Source organism: Rattus norvegicus, chromosome 12 (assembly GCF_036323735.1).
Source record: "Rattus norvegicus strain BN/NHsdMcwi chromosome 12, GRCr8, whole genome shotgun sequence".
NCBI classification, from domain to species: domain Eukaryota; kingdom Metazoa; phylum Chordata; class Mammalia; order Rodentia; family Muridae; genus Rattus; species Rattus norvegicus.
In genome coordinates this window covers 31776719-31799346 of record NC_086030.1, presented here as the reverse complement: position 1 = coordinate 31799346, position 22628 = coordinate 31776719, and the positions used below count along the sequence as shown (strand labels likewise).

At 44.0% G+C, this 22628-nt stretch overlaps 1 protein-coding gene and 1 non-coding gene across 15 annotated transcripts in view; one reads left to right on the top strand and one right to left on the bottom strand.

Annotated features, from left to right (window-relative positions):
- Caln1 (calneuron 1) overlaps positions 1-22628 on the top strand; it is a 491884-nt gene that overhangs the window by 140501 nt on the left and 328755 nt on the right.
- Positions 17581-17653, bottom strand: Trnas-aga21 (transfer RNA serine (anticodon AGA) 21). Its single transcript has one exon. It is a non-coding gene; the product is annotated as a tRNA-Ser (tRNA).

The window sequence follows — 22628 nt, the reverse complement described above, 5'->3', positions numbered from 1 at the left end:
AGGTAAACCACAGCAGGTTATTTCCCATCACTTGGGAAGCTGGGGGCATAATATCAAGTTGATACCCGTGTGTCCTCAGCAGTCAAAAGGATGAATTAATGTCCGTTGGCCTCTTTTAAAGGAACGTTGATGCCATCTATGGAGGTTTTGTTCTTTCGATTACCTAATCCAAAGACCCCACCTCATTGTATAGCCAATATGGATTCCTTATAGGAAATTTGGGGAAATGCAATATTGAGAATGTAGGAGGAGTAGTTGGGAGGCAAAGAGGAGCCCAAGCTTTGCCCCATTCTTGGAAGTGTATGAATGGAATATACAGTGTATGAGTGTGAGGGAAATTCTTGCTTTTAGTTTTGCAGGACCCTGTGGTGATTTGAATCTCAAATGTTCCCCACTAGCTCATTCTTTTAATTTTTCCTTCTCCTCCCTTTCGCTATATTGAATATTTCATTTTGCTTTATAAAATAAAAATACTTATAAAGGGAGCCTGGGTATATGACTCATTAGAGTTACATTATTCCTGCCCTATCTCCTACAGTTAATTCACCTATGCTTAACAAGTCTTTGTTTCATAACTGGCCTTTGGATCTAATTATTTGACTACATTTTCATGGACCCGGCTTTCTGTTCGCGTTCACACTCTCATTGGTTTATGTAGTATTTAATTAGCTGTAATTACTGCAGATACATAAACACAACTAATTCTTGGTACAGTGATGGGAGCAGAAGCAGATGAACAATTCACTTAACTAGAGGTGTCTGCTCAGCAGTTCATTGGAAGGCTTCACAGGGAGAAGAGAGAATGTTGAGAAATTGCCACATGTGGTTGATAAGAAGGTTAATAGGAGAAGGTGTTGTGGCCTTGCCTTCTTTCATGTGTCAGTGTATTTTATATTTTAAGATATATTGTATTTTTATTTCTCTTTTTCTCTCTCTCTCTGTGCATATGTGTGTGTGTGTGTGTGTATGAATGAATGTGTGTGTGTATGAATGTGCGTGTGTATGAATGAATGTGCGTGTGTGTGTGTGTGTGTGTGCACGCGCGCGCCTATGTGTATATGCATGTGTGTGCAGGTGCCTGAGGAGGCCAGAAGAGGGCACTAGATCCCGAGAGCTGGAGGTATAGGCTGTGAGCTGCTCAGTTCTGGTGCTGGGAATAGACATGGGTCTTCGGAGAGATCAGAAAATGCTCTCCAGCCTCAGATATTCTGTTATACAACTATTTAAATGAAGAATTCAAGTCCATTATTCATAACATTTCTCTCTCTCTCTCTCTCTCTTTTTTTTTTTTTTTTTTTTTTTTGGTACTGGTGCTTGGGTAGTCTAAACCCAAGGCCTTGTTCATGCTAGGCACCACTGTGTTGTTGTAGAAATATTTAATCCCCACCTGGGGTTTCTACTCCACCTTTGACATTTTAGTTCCTGGATAAAAGACATTCAGCCTTTATATTTATAATAAGCCTTAATCAGCACACGAGCTGGGCATATATCTTTTTTTTTTAAATGTTATTATGTCTAATTCCCAGCCAACAATCCCATTATATAATTTGTCATGTTTCATCTGGGCTGCTCTTAACGCCAATTAACCAACCCACATGGCCATTATTTTAAGATTCTTATCCCATGGTGGCTTCTCCTCTATTTACCTTCTTCTTCCCTTCATGGTTCTCCTCCAACCCCTGAGCCCAGGAACCCCAAACCCTGCTTATGTCTCATCTGCCCCTCTATGGGCTGTTGGCATCTTTATTCACTAATTAGAAATAGCTTGGGGACAAGGTCACATAGTGTCACTTGGGTCTATGTGTGAACTCTCATCTCTGGGACAACCAGGCCTTGAGGACCACACTTAGGATTACAATACATAGCAACAGTGCATTGCAACAGAGCAAAGCTCAACACTGCACCTTTGTAAGTACGCGCTCTAACTTACCTCTGCACGTTCATGTTGTGAATCTGTATTCTCCATCGGTGGTGCTGTTTTGGGAGGATGTCCAACCCTTCGTGGGTGGAACCTGCAGGCAGATGTAGGTTAGGAGGAGTCCTCCATTAAAGGTTCTCCACCTACTGGTTCCTGTTTCATCTGCTTCGTCTGCCGTGATGTGAGCAGCCTCAATTACCCACTCCCACCGCCATGAGCTGAGCTGTGCCCACAAGCTTTCTCAGCTCTGCAGACTGAAACTCTGATGTAGGGACAGGAAGGCATAGTCCTCTATGCTGTTGTGTTAGGAACTTGGAGTGTCCACAGTAAGCACACCTGGCCATAGGAACTAGACAATGCCATCTGTACATTTTAGGTAGCTTGTGTGTGTGTGTGTGTGTGTGTGTGTGTGTGTGTGTTGTTCACACATGTGTGCATGTGTGTTTTGGGTTGTTTATTCACGTGTGTGTATGTGCATTTGGAATTTAGAAGACAACCTCGAGTGTTGCTGAGGATAGCTGTATCATATATTATCTTGAGACAAGGTCTCTTATTGGCTGGAACTCATCAAGTAAACTAGGCTGTCCAGCCAGTGACTGCCACGGGTCCTTCTGTCTCTGCCTCCCCAAGACATGCCACCATGAGTCTTGATTTTTTTTTTTTAAACTTGATTCTGAGGATCAAATTCAGATCGTTCTGCTTCTAAGACAAACACTCCCAATAAATGTGCTATGTCCCCAGCCATATCTTAGGTAACCTTTGAAGAGTTCAAGGTGACCAATAGGATGAACTTTGTAAGTCATCTATGCTTTCAACTTTGTGAACACCAACCTGTACATCCAGTTCCAGGGACCTGGTTCCCATTTCTCCCGGATAACCATTCCCTTCATAATTAGGAAATGATTTCTTAGAGCAAGCAGAAACTTTCTTGCAGTGAGACTGGGCTCTGCTATGGCAATTCTGCATGGCTCTAAAGACTGCTGGCTGACTTAGGGCCATTCTTCCCTGCTGTCTCTTTTATAGGTTCCTGGCTAAGTTCCTCCCCACAACCCCTGCACCATTCTTGGGGAAACTATAAAACAAACAAGTGTACTGCTGTTTCAACCAGGCCAGGGCACTCTGAACTGGACCTGAGCGTACCTTCTTAGTAGCTACGGGAACTGGCAAGAATTGTAACTGCCCTCCAAGCGTGGGTGGTGGTGGGGGTCCCTGGGTGAGAGAAACCAGTGCTTTATGACCCGAGGCTGACTGGTGAAGATGATGTGTTCGTCCTTCAGGATGGTAATCCAGACTCTCTGCCTGCAGAAGGACCATTTATTTTCTGATGGAAGATTCATTCTTTTATTATTTATTTATTTATTTAGCCAAGGTGAACACTGAGCTATGACTCTGCCTGCTTTATTACAAGCATTCTGGGGCTCTGGGCACGACAGTGAAAGATGTGCTCTGAGTTTAGAGCAGACAGGGAGGTTCTGATCACCCACTAGCCAGCGTCAATTTCACAAGGCTACAGAGTGGATCTTGGGAGAGACAATCTTGTGAGGTATTGTATAATTGCTTTTTTTTTTTTTTTTGGTGTGTGTATGGGGCTGCTTTGTGGGAAAGCTCTCGTGTCCCTAGAAGATAGGTGGCATAGCACATGGAATTGTTATGTTGGACACTGACAGTCATTCTGCCATCCTTTATGAGCTGGCTGTTTTGTCATATTCCCCGCTCCCTTTTCTGTTGTTGTTGCTATGAGCACAAAACGCAAGGGAATATCTTGAAAAAGGAAAAGAGTCAGTCAGGATCATGGTTTCAAAAGAAAGACCATCCTGTCAGGGTAGGCATGACAGAGCAGAGTAGTTGACATCACAACCCTCAGGAAATAGAGAGTGTGTGACAAGAGATAATTAATCTTAAAGGTCCTCCTTCTAGTGAACTGTTTATGTTAGCCGGGTCCTACCTCATGAGGTTTCTAGAACCTTCCATTAAGGGTTAGTTTTAATTGTCAGCTCTATTCAACCTAACATCATCTGGGAAGATGGCTTGAATGAGGGATTGTCTTCACTGAGTTGACCCATGGACATGTCTGCAGGGTTTGTCTGAATAAGTTAATTGAGTGTGGGAAGACCCAGCCCACTCCAGGTGGCACCATTTCCTAGGCAGGGGATCCTGAACTATGTAATTGGAGAAATTAAGCTGAGCAGAAGCAGGCAAGTGAGGTGTGTGTGCATTCGTTTCTCTCTACTCTTAACTGTGGATGGGATATGAGTAGCTGTTTGAAGGCACCTGCCTTAACCCACAGTGATAATGATGTAACTTTGACTTGTCAGGTGAAATAAGCCCCCTTTCCCCATAATCTACTTTATTTTTATCACAGCAACCGAAATGAAGCAGAAGTTGGTACCAGGAGTGGGGTCACTGATGTAATGTTGAGGCTATTGTATTGCTTTTATGTCATCAGCTGAGGACAAAACATTGAATGCATGAGCCTTTTCTGGGATGGGGGCACATTGTATATTCAAAACCATAGCAGTTGAGGGCCATTCCCTTCACTCCACCTTCTCACACCTCCTGCTTGTGGATTCGCCACAGAGACAGCTTCCCCACCTAGTTGAAGATTGTCACCGTTGATAGAATGTCTTTCTCTCTGTGCTTTAGCCCAAAGTGTCTTGTCTATGAGTAGACTGTGAGTTTAAAAAGAGACATAGACTATACAGGTCACCTCAAGCTACAGTTTATTCATGGGAAGTTTCTCTTACTTCTCGTTAAACAAATTTAAGGGAGAATGATGCATTGAATTGGCCTAATTGGAGTTGGAAATTACCCAACAAACTGGAAACATGGACTAGTGGGGACTCTTGCTCTCTCACTTGTTCCTGCCTAGGCAGCCATTGTTTCTTAAATGACTCTACCTTTTGATACTATAACAAGGTTCCTGGGGTTTGTTTTCTTTAATGTTCTAGAGGTTTCAAGAATATAGCCGTGGCATGGCTCTGTTCTAGTGAGGGCCCTGTGGTACCTAGCAGTGGAGTGGCAGAAGCCTGTGGGACAAGGGAGGGATCCTGTGAGAAAGTGGGACACCAGAGAAAGACATCTTCTTAGACATATGTTACATGCATAATGCATGATGTCTTAGTTAGGGTTTCTATTGATGTGAAGAGACATATGATCAAGACAACTTTTATAAAGGACAACATTTAATTGGGGTTGGCTTACAGATTCAGAGCTCCAGTGCATTATCATCATGGCAAGAAGCATGGCAGCATCCAGGCAGACACGGTGCTAGAGAAGGAGCCAAGAGTCCTACATCTTGATCAGAAGGTAGCCAGGAGAAGACTGACTCTGCAGGTAGCCAGGAGGAGGCTCTCTTCCTCACTGGGTGGAGCTCAACCGCCACAATGACACACTTCCTCCAAAAGGCAACACCTACTCTAACAAGGCCACACCTCCTAATAGAGCCACTCCCTAGGGGCAAGCATATTCAAACCACCACACATGTCAAAGGAGATTTTCCCAAATTATGTACTAAGTATCTTCAATAATACTGACATTATATCTTTCTAGAAGGTGCTCATGTCTGGTGGTTGGGGCTGGGATCCCCATAGCCCCTCTGTAGAAGGCTGTCTATCTCTTTTCTTCTCTTTCTCTTGTCCTTCCCATCTCCCATGACTGCTTGCTACTCACTCAACACAGGAACAATGGGGGTTTCCACTTATTGCCTGGAATTAACACTGTAGAACACAGTGACCTGTGGCTTCAGTTCACCTCAGACGAGTTTTCTCCACATGAGCTGCTGACATGAGTTGGGAAGCTAGTGGCCACTGAAGGCTGTGAATGCTTGACTTACTGATCTCTGTTTCCTGATGAGGCAAACAACAGTAGCAAAATCTTCCTTCTCTGTGAGCCATGATGGTTCCAACAGTGGGTAACAATTTTCTGAAATCTTGGGTATCACAATTAGAAAAAGATTCTGACATTCTGATGTATGTTTGTGCCTTCTCAAAATGACACTTTTATTATTTCCTTTGTAATTGGATGGTAAAATAATTGTATAAATTAAGGGTTCACTATGATATTTTCATATACCTGTAGTGTATTTTGATCACATCGAGGCATTCCATCCAAAGTGAGTGTTTGTTTGTAAGTGTGCCAATGTGTATGCGTGTGTGTTTGTGTGGGTGCATATTGTACATGCGGAGGCTAGAGATGAACCTTAAGTACTATTCTTCAAGTTCTGTCTACCTTGACTTTTAGATCAGGGCCTTCTGCCAGCTAGAACTCACCAAAAAAAGTGTTGAATGGTATCATAGTTAGTTTTTTTTTTTTTTTTTTGGTTCTTTTTTTCGGAGCTGGGGACCGAACCTAGGGCCTTGCGCTTCCTAGGTAAGCGCTCTACCACTGAGCTAAATCCCCAGCCCCCATAGTTAGTTTTTGATAACAGCACAAATAGACGTACCTGGGAAGAAAAAAACCTAAACTAAAGAATTGCCTTCATCATATTGGCCTGTGGATCCACTGTGGGTGGATCCATCCCCTAGGAAGGTGGGTCTGGGTTGTATAAGAAAGGTAGCTGAGTAAGCCATGGGGAGCAAACCAGCCAGTAGTGCTCCTCCATAAGCTCTACGTCAGTTCCTGTCTCCAGGTTTCCATCTTGAGTTCCTCTCTGAATTCCCTTGATGATGAATAGCATATGCTAAGCAAATTCTTTCATCCCCAAATCGCTTTTGATTGGAGTTGTCTATCATAGCAACAGAAGGAAAACTAGAATATTTGGCTGACCAATGAGTCCCATGGATCCTCCTGTATCTGCCTCCCCAGTGCTGGTGTTATAAGCACATGGCTCCGCATGTAGCTTTTTTTTTTGGTTCTTTTTTTCGGAGCTGGGGACCGAACCCAGGGCCTTGCGCTTCCTAGGCAAGCGCTCTACCACTGAGCTAAATCCCCAACCCCTGCATGTAGCTTTTTGACATGAGTTCTGGAGGTCAAACTCAGATCCTCATGCTTGCAAGGCAGGCACGGAACTGGCTAAGCTTTCTTCCCAATCCCTCTTCTTTTCACGTGCTTCAATACCTACATAAAAATGTAACATTTGCATTTTTCAAATTTATAGATGCTAAGGCTTGTAGTGAAAATATGAGTCAGTACGTTTCTTTTGCCTGACTTTTAAATAAGTATCTTTGATTGTATACATGTGTTGGTATCTTTGTGTGTGTATATGCACACATGAGTGCATGTGCTTGTGGAGTCCAGAAGAGGGCGCTGGATCCCTATAGCTGCAATTAAAAGCAGTTGTGAGCTGCTTGAAGTGAATGTGAGAACCAAACTTGGGTCCAAGTGCAACAAGTGCTCTTAATCACGGAGCCGCCTCTCTAGCCCCTTTCATCTACATTTTAAGATTCGGAAGCATTTGTTTTCTCTTTATTCTGTTCTCTACACACACACACACACACACACACACGCACACACACACACGCACACACACACACTCACACACTCACACACTCACACACTCACACACACTCACACACACACTCACACACTCACACACACACGCACACACACTCACACGCACACACACACACACACTCTCTCACACTCACTCACTCACATTAGCTGGATGTAGATGTGATGGCCTCTCCTTGTCATCCCAGCAATTAGGAGACTGTGGCAGGCAGATCTCCTGGGCTACAAGACCAGCCTGGACAACTCACCGAGACAGTTCCTCAGAATAAAAATTAAAAAGAAGCCCAGGGTTTGCTCAACGATAGAATACTTGTCTAGAGCACATAGTCCAAATTCTAGGTTGCACCCTCCCCAACCCCAAGACCATGAAGTACTCCATAGGAATGAGCACATACTTATTTTTATTGTGTTCTCTGTGTGCATAGGGTAGGGTTTTGCACACACGCCAGGGTGCAAGTGTGGAGGTGAGAGGATAACTTGTGCACACGGATTCTCACTTTCTTCCGTGTGGATCCTGGGCATTCAACTCAGATCGTGAGACAAGACAGCCTTGACTTACCAAGCCATCTCACATGTCCAGTTAGCTCGAAAGTAGAGTTTTTCTTTGCGCTTGTTTTTTTTGTAAATGTGAACAATCTAGAAGTGACAGAGATGACTGACTTTGCCCAAGATCGTCTATGTGGAACTAGGATTCGAGCGTCGCCTCGCGCCAGAGCCCCTCCCTCCTCCCTTGAAGCACTTATGCTCTGAATCCTTCTTCCTGCCAGATGAGGCCCCTCATGCCTTCCTTGCAACAAGCACGCTGCTGCCATGCACATCACCGCCACCCTGGTGACACACAGGTGAACACTGGCTGATTAATCAAACTTCCAGTGGGTGGAGAGATATTTTTAAAGCTCAAGATGAACCCAGCATGCTCCTGACCAGGAACAGAGCACTGTGGGCTGCCCTGGACAGGGATGGGCAGGAAGGAGGTTGGCTCCTCCACCTGAGCTGTGGCAGCATTCTCTTCCTACTCAGCTAGCCTGTATTTTCTTATAAAAAACAATTTCCAATTTTATTTCTCCTCTTCCTTCACCCCTCTCTCTTTCCCCATCCTTCCCTCTCTGTCTTTCTCTCTCTCCCTCCTTCCCTTCCTTCCCTCTTTTATCTTCCCTCTCTTCCTTCCTCCTTTACTCCTCTCTCTCTTTCTCTCTCTCTCTCCCTCCCTCCATCCCTCCTTCCTCCCTCTCTTCCCCTCCCCCCCCCTTCTCCATACTAAGAATTATATCCAGGGCTTCCTGTATGCTGCAAAAGCCCTGTGTCACTGATCCACACCCCAAGCCCCTCACTGGGGGATTCTAGGCCAGCATTCTACGACTGAGTTCTTTTTTTGCTTATTACCTTGAAACAGGGTCTTACCAGGTTGCTCAGCTTGAACTCCTGTTGTAGCCCAGGTTATCCTTGGACTTACGATCTTCCTGCCCAACCTCTTTAGTAGGGTAGGAAGACAGGCTTGTTATCACTTTGCCTGACTACCCTGCCTTCATCTCTTAAAAGGTTCATTTATCTTACATGTAATGCATATAAGTATACCTGTGCATATAAGTATACATGTGTGTGTCTGTGTGTGCGCGCCCGCGTGTGTGTGCGTGTGTTCGTTCATGCATGTGTGCACGCATACATGAGGTCAGAAGTCATCGAAGCTCCTGGAACTAGAGGTAAAACAGTTTGAGCCCCTGTGTATGTTCTAGGAACTGACCCTGGGTCTTTGAAAGAACAGCAAATACCTTTAACTACTGAGTCATACTCTTCTTTTCATAGTTGACTTAAGGAGCCTGGAGGCCCCTTCTGCACCCTCCCCCCAACGTCTTTTTGGAGACACTTGCCTCTGAAGAGAGGGTCTTAAGGGTCTAAGTGAGAGACCATTGAAGAGAGACCTTAAGTAAACAGAAACTTCTTGCCATGAGGCAAGAACATGGCAGCTTTTTTTTTTCTTTTTTTCTGAGAGGGTGACAGCTCACATGTCTCCATAAAAGCCACACAATAGTTCACATGTGAGTGGGTTGACTGGATAGGCAGATCTGCTCCTGAGCTAGGAGCTGTCTTCACAACCATGTCTTTTCTTTAGCTGAGCTTTCCCCTTGGAAACTTGACTTACTCAGCCTTGAGGGAGCTGTTTTGTGGAGAGTTGTGGAGTTTTGTTATCACGGGAGAAAAAGGCTATTCTGGATAGTCTTGTGTCAACTTGAGACAAGATAGAGTCACTGGACAGGAAGAAGCCTCCCCTGAGGAAAATGCCTCATTGTGGCTGGGCTATAGGCCAGCCTGTGGGTCATTTCCCCAATCGATTGGGGAGTCCATTGTGGGGCCATTCCTGGACTAGCAGTCCAGGGTTCTATCAGAAAGCAGCTGAGCAAGCCATGAGGAGCAATACAGTAAGCAGCACACCTCCATGGCCTCTGCATCAACTCCTGCTTCTAGTTTTCTGTCCTGTTTGTACACTTGTCCTGACTTCCTCCAATGATGAACCCTGATGAAAAGTGTAAGCCAAATAAATGCTCTCCTCTCCAACTTGCTTTTGGTCATGGTGTTTCCTGACACTAGTAGAAACCCAAACTAATACAAGGGTTCTGAGGTACCTTCTTCTAGGAACAATTCTTAGGAAACATCTGCTGAAGACTGGAATTGATTCCCACATCTTGCTTGAGCACGTGTCTTGTAGCTGTGGCCAGGAAGGAGGTTTGAGTATTCTCCCACACACTCTGACTCTCTTCACTTGTCATTGGTATTCTACCCGCTTCCAAAAGTGATTGAGACATCTTATGATAAAAGAGGAAAATCATGAACCACAAAAGCTGTCAGCATCGAAATAGAAACAAAATTTCACATAGAGGCAAGGAGGAGGATAAAAAAGTGACATTCTCCTAAACTTAGTAAGTTTGCTGTGGGGGCTGGAGACATAGATGGCTCAGAGGTTAAGAATGATGGCTGCTCCTGCAGATCCATTCTGTTCCCTGTACCCATGTCAAGGGGCTCACAACCGGCTACAACTTCAGCCCCAGAGGACCCAGCACCACCACCTTCTGGTCTAGGCAGGTACCCACATGCATATATATATATATTATATATATATTATATATATAACATATATATTAAATAAAAGTTAATCTATAAAAATAAGTTTATTGTGAAAGAATATTAACTTGAGTTCCAGTGGGTAGAGATACAAAGGTTAACATGAAATACCTTTATCCAAAGACTTAAATACAATGCCTTAAAGCATTCTGTAACAAGAGTTTTCTCATAAGGGTTTTACATAGATCTCTTTTGTTCTTCTGTGAAAACAAGCCTGAGGGTATTTTGTACCCTCGCTTCAGATATAGAAATGATGTTTTCTTTTCGTCTCACTCTTAAGTCTTTGAGGCTGCATGTGTGTATACCTGTGCATACATACGTGCAAGTACGTGTGGTAGCCCACAGAGGTCAATGTCAGGTGTCTTCCTCGAATGTTTTCTACCTTATGGTTATTTATTTTACTCTTCGAGCATTTCCCAGATGAATACAAAGTATTCATATCCCCCCACCAAGTACCCCTCCCAACAAGTATCCCTCCCAGCTGCTGCTTCTGCTGCTGTTGCTTCTTCTTCTCCTCCTCCTCCTCCTCCTTCTCCTCCCTCTCCTCTTCTTCCTCTTCCTCCACCTCTTCCTTTTTCTCCACCTACCTCCTCCTCTTCCTTCTCCTCCTTCTCCTTTTAACTCACTGAACCTGATTAGTGCTGTCCTCATGAGTATGGCGCAGGGGTTATTTACAAGAGCATGGGTAACAAACCGTGGATCACACTCCCGAAGAAAACTGACTTTCCCTGCCCTAGACACTGTCAGTTGTCAATCGCTTCTCAGCTGGGGTGAGAGTTTATGAACCCGGTGTCAGCCACCTTGGAACACTGACCTGCTTGATCTTGTCCAGGGAGCCACAGCTGTTTGGAGTTCATGGATGCAGCAGTCAGATTATATCCAGAGGCCATTGTTTCTAAGCCGTCTTCCTCATCCACTTTATTTTAGAGACAGGGCGTCTTTCTGAAATAGAAGTCAACAATCTTGTTAGATTGTTGGTCAGTGAGCCCAAGGGTTCTGCCAAATGAACCATCTTCTCAGCCATTGATTCCTTAATGTATTTAAAACTGTTTCCGTCTCATGATGGTTTCCTGGAGGTGATTCTCAATGAAGGAAGAGGTATTTGTTTTGGACCTCTAGATGAGGAGAAGTAAGGGTGCATTGCAATTTAGAAAGCCTTCTCATCAAGTTATTAATTGAAATAACTGACTATTATTATTAATGTCAACTGTTTCTCTGGTTCTTATTTCTATACCTCTTCTGCAGGTTGCTAGCCAGGTAAAGCAATCTATTATTGCAACAAAATATTCGAGACAGGCAATTTAAAAAGATGAAAGGATGTTGCCAGATATGAGGTTTAGCAATAGGAGTACTTGTAGCTTTCGTAGAAGACAAACTATCACCAACCTGGTAGCAAGTAATTGACTTTTTCTCCAGTTCCAGCATACTGCTGCCCCATCTGGCTGCAGAGGGTACTGCATGCACATGGTACACAGACATGTAGGCAAAGCATACAAACACACAACAAAAAAATAAATATTTTTTAGAAAAGATTTATTTGACTCATGGTTTCATGTGTGCTTGGACTATGGCAAGAGAGTCCATCATGGTGGAACTGTGCACTGGAGAGAGCTGATCAGCTCGTGGTGGCTGGGAAGCAAAACAGAGAGCGATGAAAGGGACCGGTTTCCCATAATTCCTTTCAAGGGCACTTCAAATAGACTAAAACTTTCCACCTCTTATAGACTTCCACCACCTTCCAAAAACCCTGAGGTGATGACCAAGCCTTTAGCACTTGGGCAAATGGGGGACATAATTAATAAAAAACACACAACTTGATATGAAGGTTAAAGCATTAACTTGGCTTAGGATAGTTGAGGAGAACATTATTGGTTGGGATGGAAAGCTGGCTAAACAGTTGAGTTCAGTGTTCAGGATCCACATCAGGCAGTGCACAACTGCCTTTACCAGGGACAGTTCTCTTCTGGCCTCTAAACCTGCAGACACCCCACCCCCATCCCACCTCCACACACATTGAAAATGACTTACCAGTTGTTCCTCATATTATCCCCAAGAAAAGCTTCCTTTTCACCAGAAATGCATCCTCATCCATACACTTGAGGTCATTCAGTGCTCTATCTACCGAAATGAGTTAACCTGCTGAGTGGAATTGCCCAACATTATCCATCTGGATGCAGATGTGGGTTTGCCAAAACCCATCATTTCATTGTTGGCTTTGTTAGTATCTCTCCTCATACTAATTGGCAATCACTAGGTTCAACTGTTTTGGGACCACTCAGGGTATAATATTGGCAACATGTTTTAGGATGGCTGGCTCACCCCGATCCACTCTTTTCTACCCTGCCTCAAGTCATTTTAAAGCAGGTGATGGGTTGGGGTGGAGATAGGTCTCTCTCTCTATTTGAATCAAGACGGTTATTTCAAAGCCAGGCCTGTAATTTCAGTACTCAGGTTGCTGACGTTGTTGAGTCCAAGGCCTGGCCTCCGTTGTGAAACATTATGTCCAGAGACAACAATAACATCTAAGAAGGCAAACCCAATGCAAGTTGGATATGAGAATAAGAACACTAGGTCTTTTGAGAACTTGTCCATAGGGAGTTAGGCGTTCCTGATGATTCCCTCTCTAATGAGGTAGCACCGTTTGGTGATATAGCAACCTTGAGGCTTGGTGACCTTTTGATAACAATTCAGTGCTTTATGGATTTTGATTTGTGTTATGTGGACCCATAGCACAGATTTCTTAGCACAGTCAAGTGAGTTACTAATATAAAATTGGCAGGTAGCAAATATCCAATCAGCAGTAATGGTAGGGCTGGGGACACCTGTGTAGAATCCCCCAGTGAGGAGCAGGGAGTATAGGTTAGTAGTGGATTGCCTGCCAGTAAGGGGCTAGGGTGTGGCTCCAGCATTAGACCATCTACCTAACACACAAGGTGCTGTCTCTAGTGCTTCACAGAATTTCCTCTCACTCCCACGGTAGCTTGGTCTCTTCTTTTTCTCCTGCTCCTCATTCTCTCTTCCCTCTTGGCATTTGTTCTTCTGATTCTCATATTCCTTGGTTTTCTTCTTATTTTAGTTTTGGGAAACAGACCCCTGTTACAGATCAAACACCAGCCTCTTATCTCACCAGGTAGCCCGAGTTAGCTTCAGGATTGCAATCCTCCTGACTCAGCCTCTGGGATTACAGTGTTAAGATTATTGGTGGAATATGGTGGTGATGACGACGACGACGACGACGACGATGACGACGATGACGACGATGATGATGGCACGCACGGTATTATCACTCCACACTGTGACAAGTATTAGGTCTTTATAGGACAAGGTGGAACAATAGCCACAATCTTATGCTAGTGTCCTTCCCAGACAGGCCAACTTCAGCATCTTCCAGCCCTCAGTCAGAGAGCCTGCTGTATCATGAAAGGATCATTGCATCCCACCAGGACTGCCTGTGTTCTACCTCTGACTCCATGAGGACACCTTCCTCACTTCCAGCAATCCAGCCTTAGAACTTTGTTTTTTGTTTTTTTGTTTTTTTTAAGACTGTCTTTATTATCTCATAGATAAGAGTCAAAATCGTCAAAGGAAAGCTGGCTTGGTGCTGTCCAGCTGGAACCCCAGTACTCAGGAGACTAAGACCAGGAGCTGATGCCGGTTTCCATTACCCAGGGAGAACTTGTCTTGGAAAACCAACGGCTGAGAATGTAGCTCCGTGCAAGAGTGCTGGTCTGTGCTGCACAGAGCTGTTGATGAAGTCCCCAGTGCCACCTAAATAAATAAGCAGCTAGCTGAAGAATGCAGATGAGATGAGAAGCAGAAGCACTACACTTGGGATGGACTGCCCCTACAGGTGGAATTAGGTTCCTTTAAGACTTTGGTTTGATGAGGGAAATACCTTTGAATGTCTGAAATTAAGATCTTCCCACAAAATTTGTTCCATGAGTTGCAGAAGAGGTGGTGAAAGGGAGACAGAGAGATTATGTGATGTTTGTTTTTTAATGTGTGTGTGTGTGTGTGTGTGTGTGTGTGTATATATAATTTATTTTTATTTTATTGGTGTTTTTCCTGTTTGTATGTCTGTGTGAGGGTGTCAGAAGCCCTGGAACTGGAGTTACAGACAGGTATGTGAGTGCTGGGAATTGAACCCAGGTCCTCTAGAAGAGCAGGGCATGCTCTTAACCACTGAGCCATCTTTCCAAGCCTATGATGACTTGGTTTTAATGTCAACTTGCCACAAATAGATTCATGTGAGTGTGGAGGCTCCACTAAAGTATTGTCCTGATTGCTTTAATTAAAGTGGGAAGGCCCACCCTTACACAAGCTTTCTGGTAGCAACTCAGATTTAAAAAACAGTGTGTCAGGGAGGTTATAGCAGAAACTTATTCTTATGGTTCTTCGCCTCTGGCCTGCTTGGCCTTCCCTCTCAAGGCCATGCTGATTTTTGGTATTACTGCTGCTGAGAACCAGCATATTTCCATCACCAAAACCCAGTAAGTTCCCCAGGAACCTTCCATGTTTTAGGCACCAGATTGGAAATGTTAAGCCACCCAGCCTGTGGACAGAGCAACCACCAGGTTCTGGGGGGTTTTCTCTCTGGAGATTGTTCTGACTGTTGAGACACTGGGCCTCAAGCAATGAGTAATCCCCAAGTTCTCGGCTTCTCGGGGGTGAGACAATTATTATTAACATTTTATGTAAGCTGATTCAATATTAATGAAAGATTATTATTTTCTTTTTATTGCTCCTGTTCTTCTAGAGAACCCTGACTCATGCTAAGTGTGGTACCTGGGGTGATTCTGAAGAATGAATGGATTTCTCTAGTGGACTTGATGGTATTAGAAAGAAGTTTATAGGCTCCCAAAGAAAGAGACTTCTTCAACCGAAATATCTTGATAAGACCAAACTTTACTCTTTTTTTAAGAGTGTGATACCCACAAAAGCAGAAGAACAAGCAAACTAGAACAGGCGGTCACTTGGTTCTTGTTCCGACTCAGGTGACAACTTTGTCTTTTCCCCGTTGGCCGGAGTCTGACCTCACTCTATCCTGATTGTCTAGTTTAAAAGACTCAGTGCAAAAGAAGGGATTCACCACCGAATGCAGCATGGCCTTTGTGTAAACAAACGATCTACCCAGTGGGGAATTAAAACTTTTGCACAGAGGTCTTACAAAGTGGGGAGAGATAAAAAAAAAGATTTGAATTCCTTGCCCTAAAAGTATTTTATAGTGTTTGACAGGAAAGATAATATTTATGGTTTCTTACAGTGGATCTGGATCTGGTTCTTGTTATGGGATATTTGAACCTCTAGCTTGTGGCTCAGCCTTTAGCCTTAGCACCTTTACTTCTTCTGGCTGGAATACAGACACACCCTTAGTACTCACTTTTCATCCCAAACTATCAAGCTAAAGTTTGTTTGTAGAAGGAAGCATGCATGTTTGAAAGTGATGTCTAATTAAGTGGCAGAAAGAGTGACCAATCAGAGGAAGATTTGACAGAATAGGATATGCCCAGCTCTCAAAGAAGAGAGAGGAAAGGGAAGTTACTTAAGAAACAGTACAGGGAGAAGAGTACAGTGCAGAAATAAGGTGGAGTTCATGGAGAGCAGTACAGTAGAGTTGAGAGGGAGATTCGAGCAGAGAGAGAGGCAGTTTTATTGGGACAGTTTTACAGAGACAGGTTGAAGAGAGGACAAGCTAGACACAGGTGAAGACTGAATGAGCCAGAGAAAGAGAAGAAGCCAGAATATTAGAACGGATTGACAGAGTTAGTTATGAGATCAGGTAGAGCAATTCAGGAGAGGCTGAGAGAAGCCAGATTGAATCAGTTAGCTGGAAAGGAGTTTGAACCAGAACAACCAGCCAGCCAGAGTTTAGAGAGAACTTGAAAGGGTGAGCTTATTAAGCAGCAAGTCTCAGAGGCTGAAAACATTCTAGGCCTAGATAAGATTGCATGGAGGCTAAATGCTTCCAGGACTGGGCCTAAGTTAGCAGATAGAGGCCATAGCCTCCGAGACTACAAGTACTACAGGCGAACAAAAGTTACTTTTACAGGTTCTCCAATTGGATGAAACCTATAGTCACTAAGGAGTCCTCTAGTAGCTTGAAGAACACTGGACATCTATGGTGTGAACTACTTAAAGAATTTATCAAGACAAGTGCATCTGATGCTTCTGGCTTACTTCTTGTGAAGAACAAAGAATTTAGTGATTGTATAAAAAATGTTGATAACTTGTTGGGAGGTAACGATGCTGGCTCTTTAGCATCTTTGAACCAAGTGACGAAAGAAAAGAAATGAGCTTATCGGTAAAGGTAACCAGTTCTAGATGCACCAGAAACAATCCGATGGTCTCTTGGTGTGCCCTAGAAAGGACTCTTCTCCCCAGCACCCTTACAGCTCAAGTTGTAGCAAACCGAGTCCAAGTGCTCATTGGCTGAGTTACAATGCAAAGTTAATTCCCAGCCATGGAGAGAGTGTCAGGATCTGATGAATTGGGGTGCTATCTTGATTGGTGTTGGTTTTTGTCCCCTTAAAATAAATTATAGTTATATAGTTTATATCTGAGAGGAGGGACCTATGATTGAAAAAACTGTAGGCAGGGCCATGTACCATTTTTTTTAAGATAGTGATTGATGGGGGAGTGTCTGGCTTAACTGTGGGTATCTTGGGTGGTCCTGGGGGTGTTAAGAGCAATCCAATAAGCAGTGCTTCTTAGTAGTTACTGCTTCAACCTCTGTGTTCAGGTTCCTGCCTCGAGTTTCTATCCTCCCTTCCCTTAGTGAGGGAGTATGATCTGCAAGTTGTAAGATGAAACAAATACTTTCTTCCCCAAGTTGCTTTGGGTCATAGTGTTGGATCACAGCAATGGAAACCCTAAGACAGGTGGTGATGTGTGTGAGGAACCCAAAGAGGGTGAGGGCTTGAATTCTTAGATTCAGATGGGCTTATTCTGCCTGAGGAAGTGGTCTCCCCATCCTTGGCAGAAGATACATCCTCCTCCACACTCCCCTGGAGAGTTGCCCTTTATTGGCCTTGCCTGAGTGAATTAATTCTGCCCTATGGGTAGAGCATGGGGAAAATCTTTTTTTTTTTCTTTCTTTTTTTGGAGCTGGGGACCGAACCCAGGGCCTTGTGCTTTCTAGGCAAGCGCTCTACCACTGAGCTAAATCCCCAATCCCAGAAAATCTTTCCTAAAGGAGATGCCAGACACAACAATGCTGATCCCCTTCAGGGACCACCAACCATTGCCTCTAGAGCTATAACTAGACTGAAGGCTAAGTGGGCCCCTAGAGGTAGGAATTGTGGTCTAGAAGGAGCTGTGCTACACCCCTAAATAACTTGAGTTTCAAATTCATTTAGGCAGATATCTTGGGAGTATATCTGGGGGTGGGTTTTAAGGGTGTGGGGTAATGGTAGAGGGAACATAAATTCAGTCTGCACTAATCTATAGGGGCCTATTGAACAGACAGTCTAGGTTTAGTATTCACACACACACACACACACACACACACACACACACACACACACAGTTAAAAAAGTACCGAGAATTATTTGAGTGGTTGACTTGTGTATTTGTGCAAGGATGGTCTACTGAGAGGGAGCTGGAGACGCCTGATATTCCTTAGCTTAGTGTTGATGGAGGGATTTCAGGGCTCAGGGAAATTGGAATGCTTGAGTGAATTCGCCTTTTAAAAATCTAATCCTCCACAATGGGATGACCCAGAAGACATGTCCTTCACTAATGCTGTGAGATGGGAAATGGGAGGGGCACCAGCACATCTGAGAGCACTGTCTTTCTGCACCAGACCTTAGGGTGGGAGCTACGGCTGCTCAATTGGACAAATTAAATATTATGGGTTTAATTGAACCCAGAGTAGCAGGGACCAGGTGGCAGCATTGAATGCCAAAGGAAAGGTGACCATAGTCCAGACAAAGCAATATCTGTAATGGCCTGACTAATCAGCACAGTATTCCTCAAAATGGCATAGGTAAGAAGTCTACTCAGTTTCTGTTTGATCAGGATTAAAAAACAAAACAAAACAAAAAACCCTCTACAAAACAAAACAAAACAAAAAACCCTCTACAAAACAAAACAAAACAAAAAACCCTCTACAAAACAAAACAAAACAAAGACAAGTGAAAGAAAGGCTATATTGGATCATTGTATCAGGGAATCATGACCCATCAGTTTCTAGATTTATAATCACAGATCCAGAAACCCTTGACTGAAGGAAGGCCATGACCCCCTGAGGGAGTACCATGTTGTAACACTGGGGAGCTTTACTGTTAGCCTTTTCCCATTCTTCTCCCACAGGGAGGGACCTATGACCTTTTACTAGGGTAACTGGACACTGAGGAAACAGAGTAGTCAGAATTTCCTGTTAGATACTAGCTCCAAATACTAGGAGACTTCCCATAGCATTACGCCCTTCTGCTTAAAGTAAGGGCTTAGGAGTTTTGGCTAAAGTCAGACTCACAGTGGATTCCCAAACTCATCGGGTGTTTTATTCCCCCCAAGTCCCCCAATGTATAATTGGGGTAGATATACATAGACCTTGGTACAAATCTTATTTTGATTCTCTGACCTGTGGGCCGAGGGCTATTATCATTGGAAAGGCCTAACAGAAGTCAGTAGAATTGCTTCTACCACTGAACCATTACCAGGACTTGAAAGATGCAGGCAGGGGTGATGTTCCCAACCCATCTCACTTTAACTGTCCCATTTTGCCTGCCCAGAGAACAGACCGATCACGGACAATGATGGCTGACTATTCCAAACTTGACCAAGTAGTGACTGATTTTGGCTAATGTACCAGATGTGGTGTCTTTACATGAGCACAGTAACACAGCTCTTGGGACATGGTACATGGATAACAATGCACAGAATGCTTTTGTCTTGGCGCCTGTCCTTAGAACCACTAGAAGCTGTTTGCCTTCAGCTGTCAAGGCCAGCACTACACCTTTATGGCTCTACCTCAATGGTATATTCTGCTGCCCTGGATCATAACTCAGTTTGACAGTATACTATATTGACGATGTTATGTTTGACAGACCAAATGAACGTGATGTAGCAATCACTTTGGTCTTGACAAAGCACACAACACACTAGAAGATGAGAAACAAACCCAATAGAATTTTATTTCAGTGAAAGTTCCAGGAGTCTCGTGATGCAGGGTACCTGGGAGGGTCCATCTGAGGTGAAGCATAGGTTGCTTGTGCATGGCCACTTCTGTTACCAAGAATTAAGCACAATGCTGAGTGGGGCTGCTTGGATTTTGGAGGCAGCATGTTCTTGGGTGTATCACTTTGGCCCATATACTTTGACTTGGAAAGCTGCTATATGGGTGTAAAAAAGACCTGAAACAGGAGAATGTTGTTAATTTCTGGAGACCCGCCAACTATATAAATAAGCACATGGAGACTCTTGTATATTTTAAAAGCTTAGACCTTTAACTTTGGGATACTTCCCAGTTTTCCTATAACCCAACTAATTCTGCCTAAGTCCTGCCCCCTGTCTATCTCTCTGCTTGTCTACTACCAAATTGAATCTCCCTGAGTAAGTTTGGACAGCTGATAAGACAAGAACCAGGCTCAGATATTTGAGTACTTGGTTCCCATTTGGTGGAACTGTTTGGAAAGGATTAGGAGGTGTGGCCTTACTGGAGGATGTGTGTCACTATGGATGGGCTTTGAGATTTCAAAAGTTCATGCCATTCCCAGTTCTCTTTGCCTTGTGATTGCATCTGAAGATGTGAGCTCTTGGCTACTGCTTCAGCACCATGCCTACTACCATGCTTCCTGCCGTGAAGATCATGGACTCTAACCCTCTGAGACTGGAAGCCCCAAATAAATGCTTTCTTTCACAAGACACTTTGGTTATGATGACTTACCACAGGGATAGAAAAGTAGCTGAGACATGCAATGGTGCAGTGTGTGTGTGTGTGTGTGTGTGTGTGTGTGTGTGTGTGTGTATAAAATACGTGTAGGTCCACTGTTGACATCAGTAGTTCTTTCCTGATTCTTCTTCCACCTTTTTCATTAAGGCAAAGTCTCACAATTAAATCCAGAGCTTACTGATGCGGGTGTCTAACTAGCTCATATGCTTTAGGAACTCCCTGACCATCTGTCATTTATGTGAGGTCAAGAGATCCAAACTCCATTTTTTCCCCATCTGCACAGCAAATAACTCTACCCATGAATAATCATATTCTTAAAGAGATTCAGATAAAAGAGTACTAATACTCATTTCTTTGGGCGTGGATGTGTGATGTCCTCACAGGCTTATTATGTGTTTGAACACTTGGTCTCTGGCTGCTGGTGGTGGTATTTGGGAGAGTGAGATGTAGAACTTTTAGGAGATGGGGCCTCCTTGGCAGAACTAATTACTAGAAACAATGTGCCTTATGATGCTTTGGAGGTTGGCATAACTATTACCAAGTAAGTTAGCCCTTACTTTGCTTTCTTTGAAAAAATATTGTGAGGGGGCTGGAGAGATGGCTCAGTGGTTGAGAGCACTGACTGCTCTTCCTGAGGTCCTGAGTTCAAATCCCAGCAACCACATGGTGGCTCACAACCATCTGAAGTGAGGTCCAATGCCCTCTTCTGGTGTGTCTGAAGACATCAACAGTGTACTCACATACATGAAATAAATAAATCTTTAAAAAATATTGTGTGTGTGTGTGTGTGTGTGTGTGTGTGTGTGTGTGTGTGTGTGTGTGCATAAGTGTATGTGTATATATGTGTGTGCCTGCGTTTGTTTGTGGACCATGTTTGTTTGGAGTGCTCATGGGGACCCAAAGGTGTTGGATCTCCTGGAGCTAGAGTTGCAGATGGCTGTGAGCTAAGTGATATGGATGTTGGATGCAAAACCCTGGTCCTCTGCAAGTGCAGCACGTGTTCTTAGCTGATGAGCCATCTCTCCAGTCCCTTTCCCTCTTTTAATCTCAGGATCATTCTGGCTTGGAGAGGTCAAGAAAGAAAGGTACTTTTTACTTCTTTCTTTCTTGGTGTTTTTTTTATTTGTTTTGTTTTGTTTTGTTTTTTTCAGGGAGGCAGGGAGGCAGGGAGGCAGAGAGGCAGGGAGGCAGGGAGGGAGGGAGGCAGGGAGGCAGGGAGGCAGGGAGGCAGAGAGGCAGGGAGGCAGGGTCTCGCTCTGTAGTTCATGCTGTCCTGGAACTCACTATGTGGTCTGGGCTGTCCTCAAACTCATGGTAATCTTTTGCCTCAGCCTTCAGAGTGTTGTGATTGGAGGCCAGAGCTACCATATCTGACAGGGATGTCTGTCTTTCTTTCAAGTATAGAGGTGATAAAAAACTGCTATCTCTTATGGTACTAATAATGTCCCAACGAGTGTTACGGTCTTGAGATTTACCCATCTCTCCAGTCCATTTGTCTTTAAGGAACATTTATTTAAGGAGGTAAGACACCAGGGCAAGCGCTAATGGCCCCAGGTTGATATGAGGTGCAGACCACTGCTCTGAGCTCATAAACAGATTCCCTGTCTGTTCAACTCCAAGGCTGTCTCGGGTAGAGTTTCCTTCTGAGCCTTTGATAATAGCTTTTGATTATAATGTTTTTGGGGGCACAAAAGTGTTGCTTGCTCACAGGGAAACACATTTGTCTTCATCGAGGTGGTGATTCAATGTGTGTGCTGAGACAGGCACAGTCACTTGGGAGGCTGATGTGTGGGGACAGTGGCTGATAGATCCAGAGTGAAACTGCATACATCACGTCATTCCTTCCTGGCCTTAACAAATTACCAGTCAGAAACAAATCAAGTGCAACCACCGTGTGCTCTGCATCCTTTCCCAGTTTGATCCAAATTCTAAGCAAGTAAACGCGCGCGCGCACACACACACACACACACACACACACACACACACCATCGAGGACATTTGCAGAGCATAAAGGAGGCATGTGTAAAGTTGCCCATGCCCAGAAACAAATGCTGTAAGAAAAATGGCATAGCAAACTTTTGGAACGTTCAGGCATATAGGGTAATGAAGACAGCATGCCATCAAGGGAGGTCCTGAATGTTCTGGAAAGGCATAAGTTGAATTTTCTGCTAGGCAGTGCTGCATAGTCATCAGAACCACAAAGGAGAGCCAAGATGGAGAATATCCCATCTTAATACAATGCAGATTGTTGCT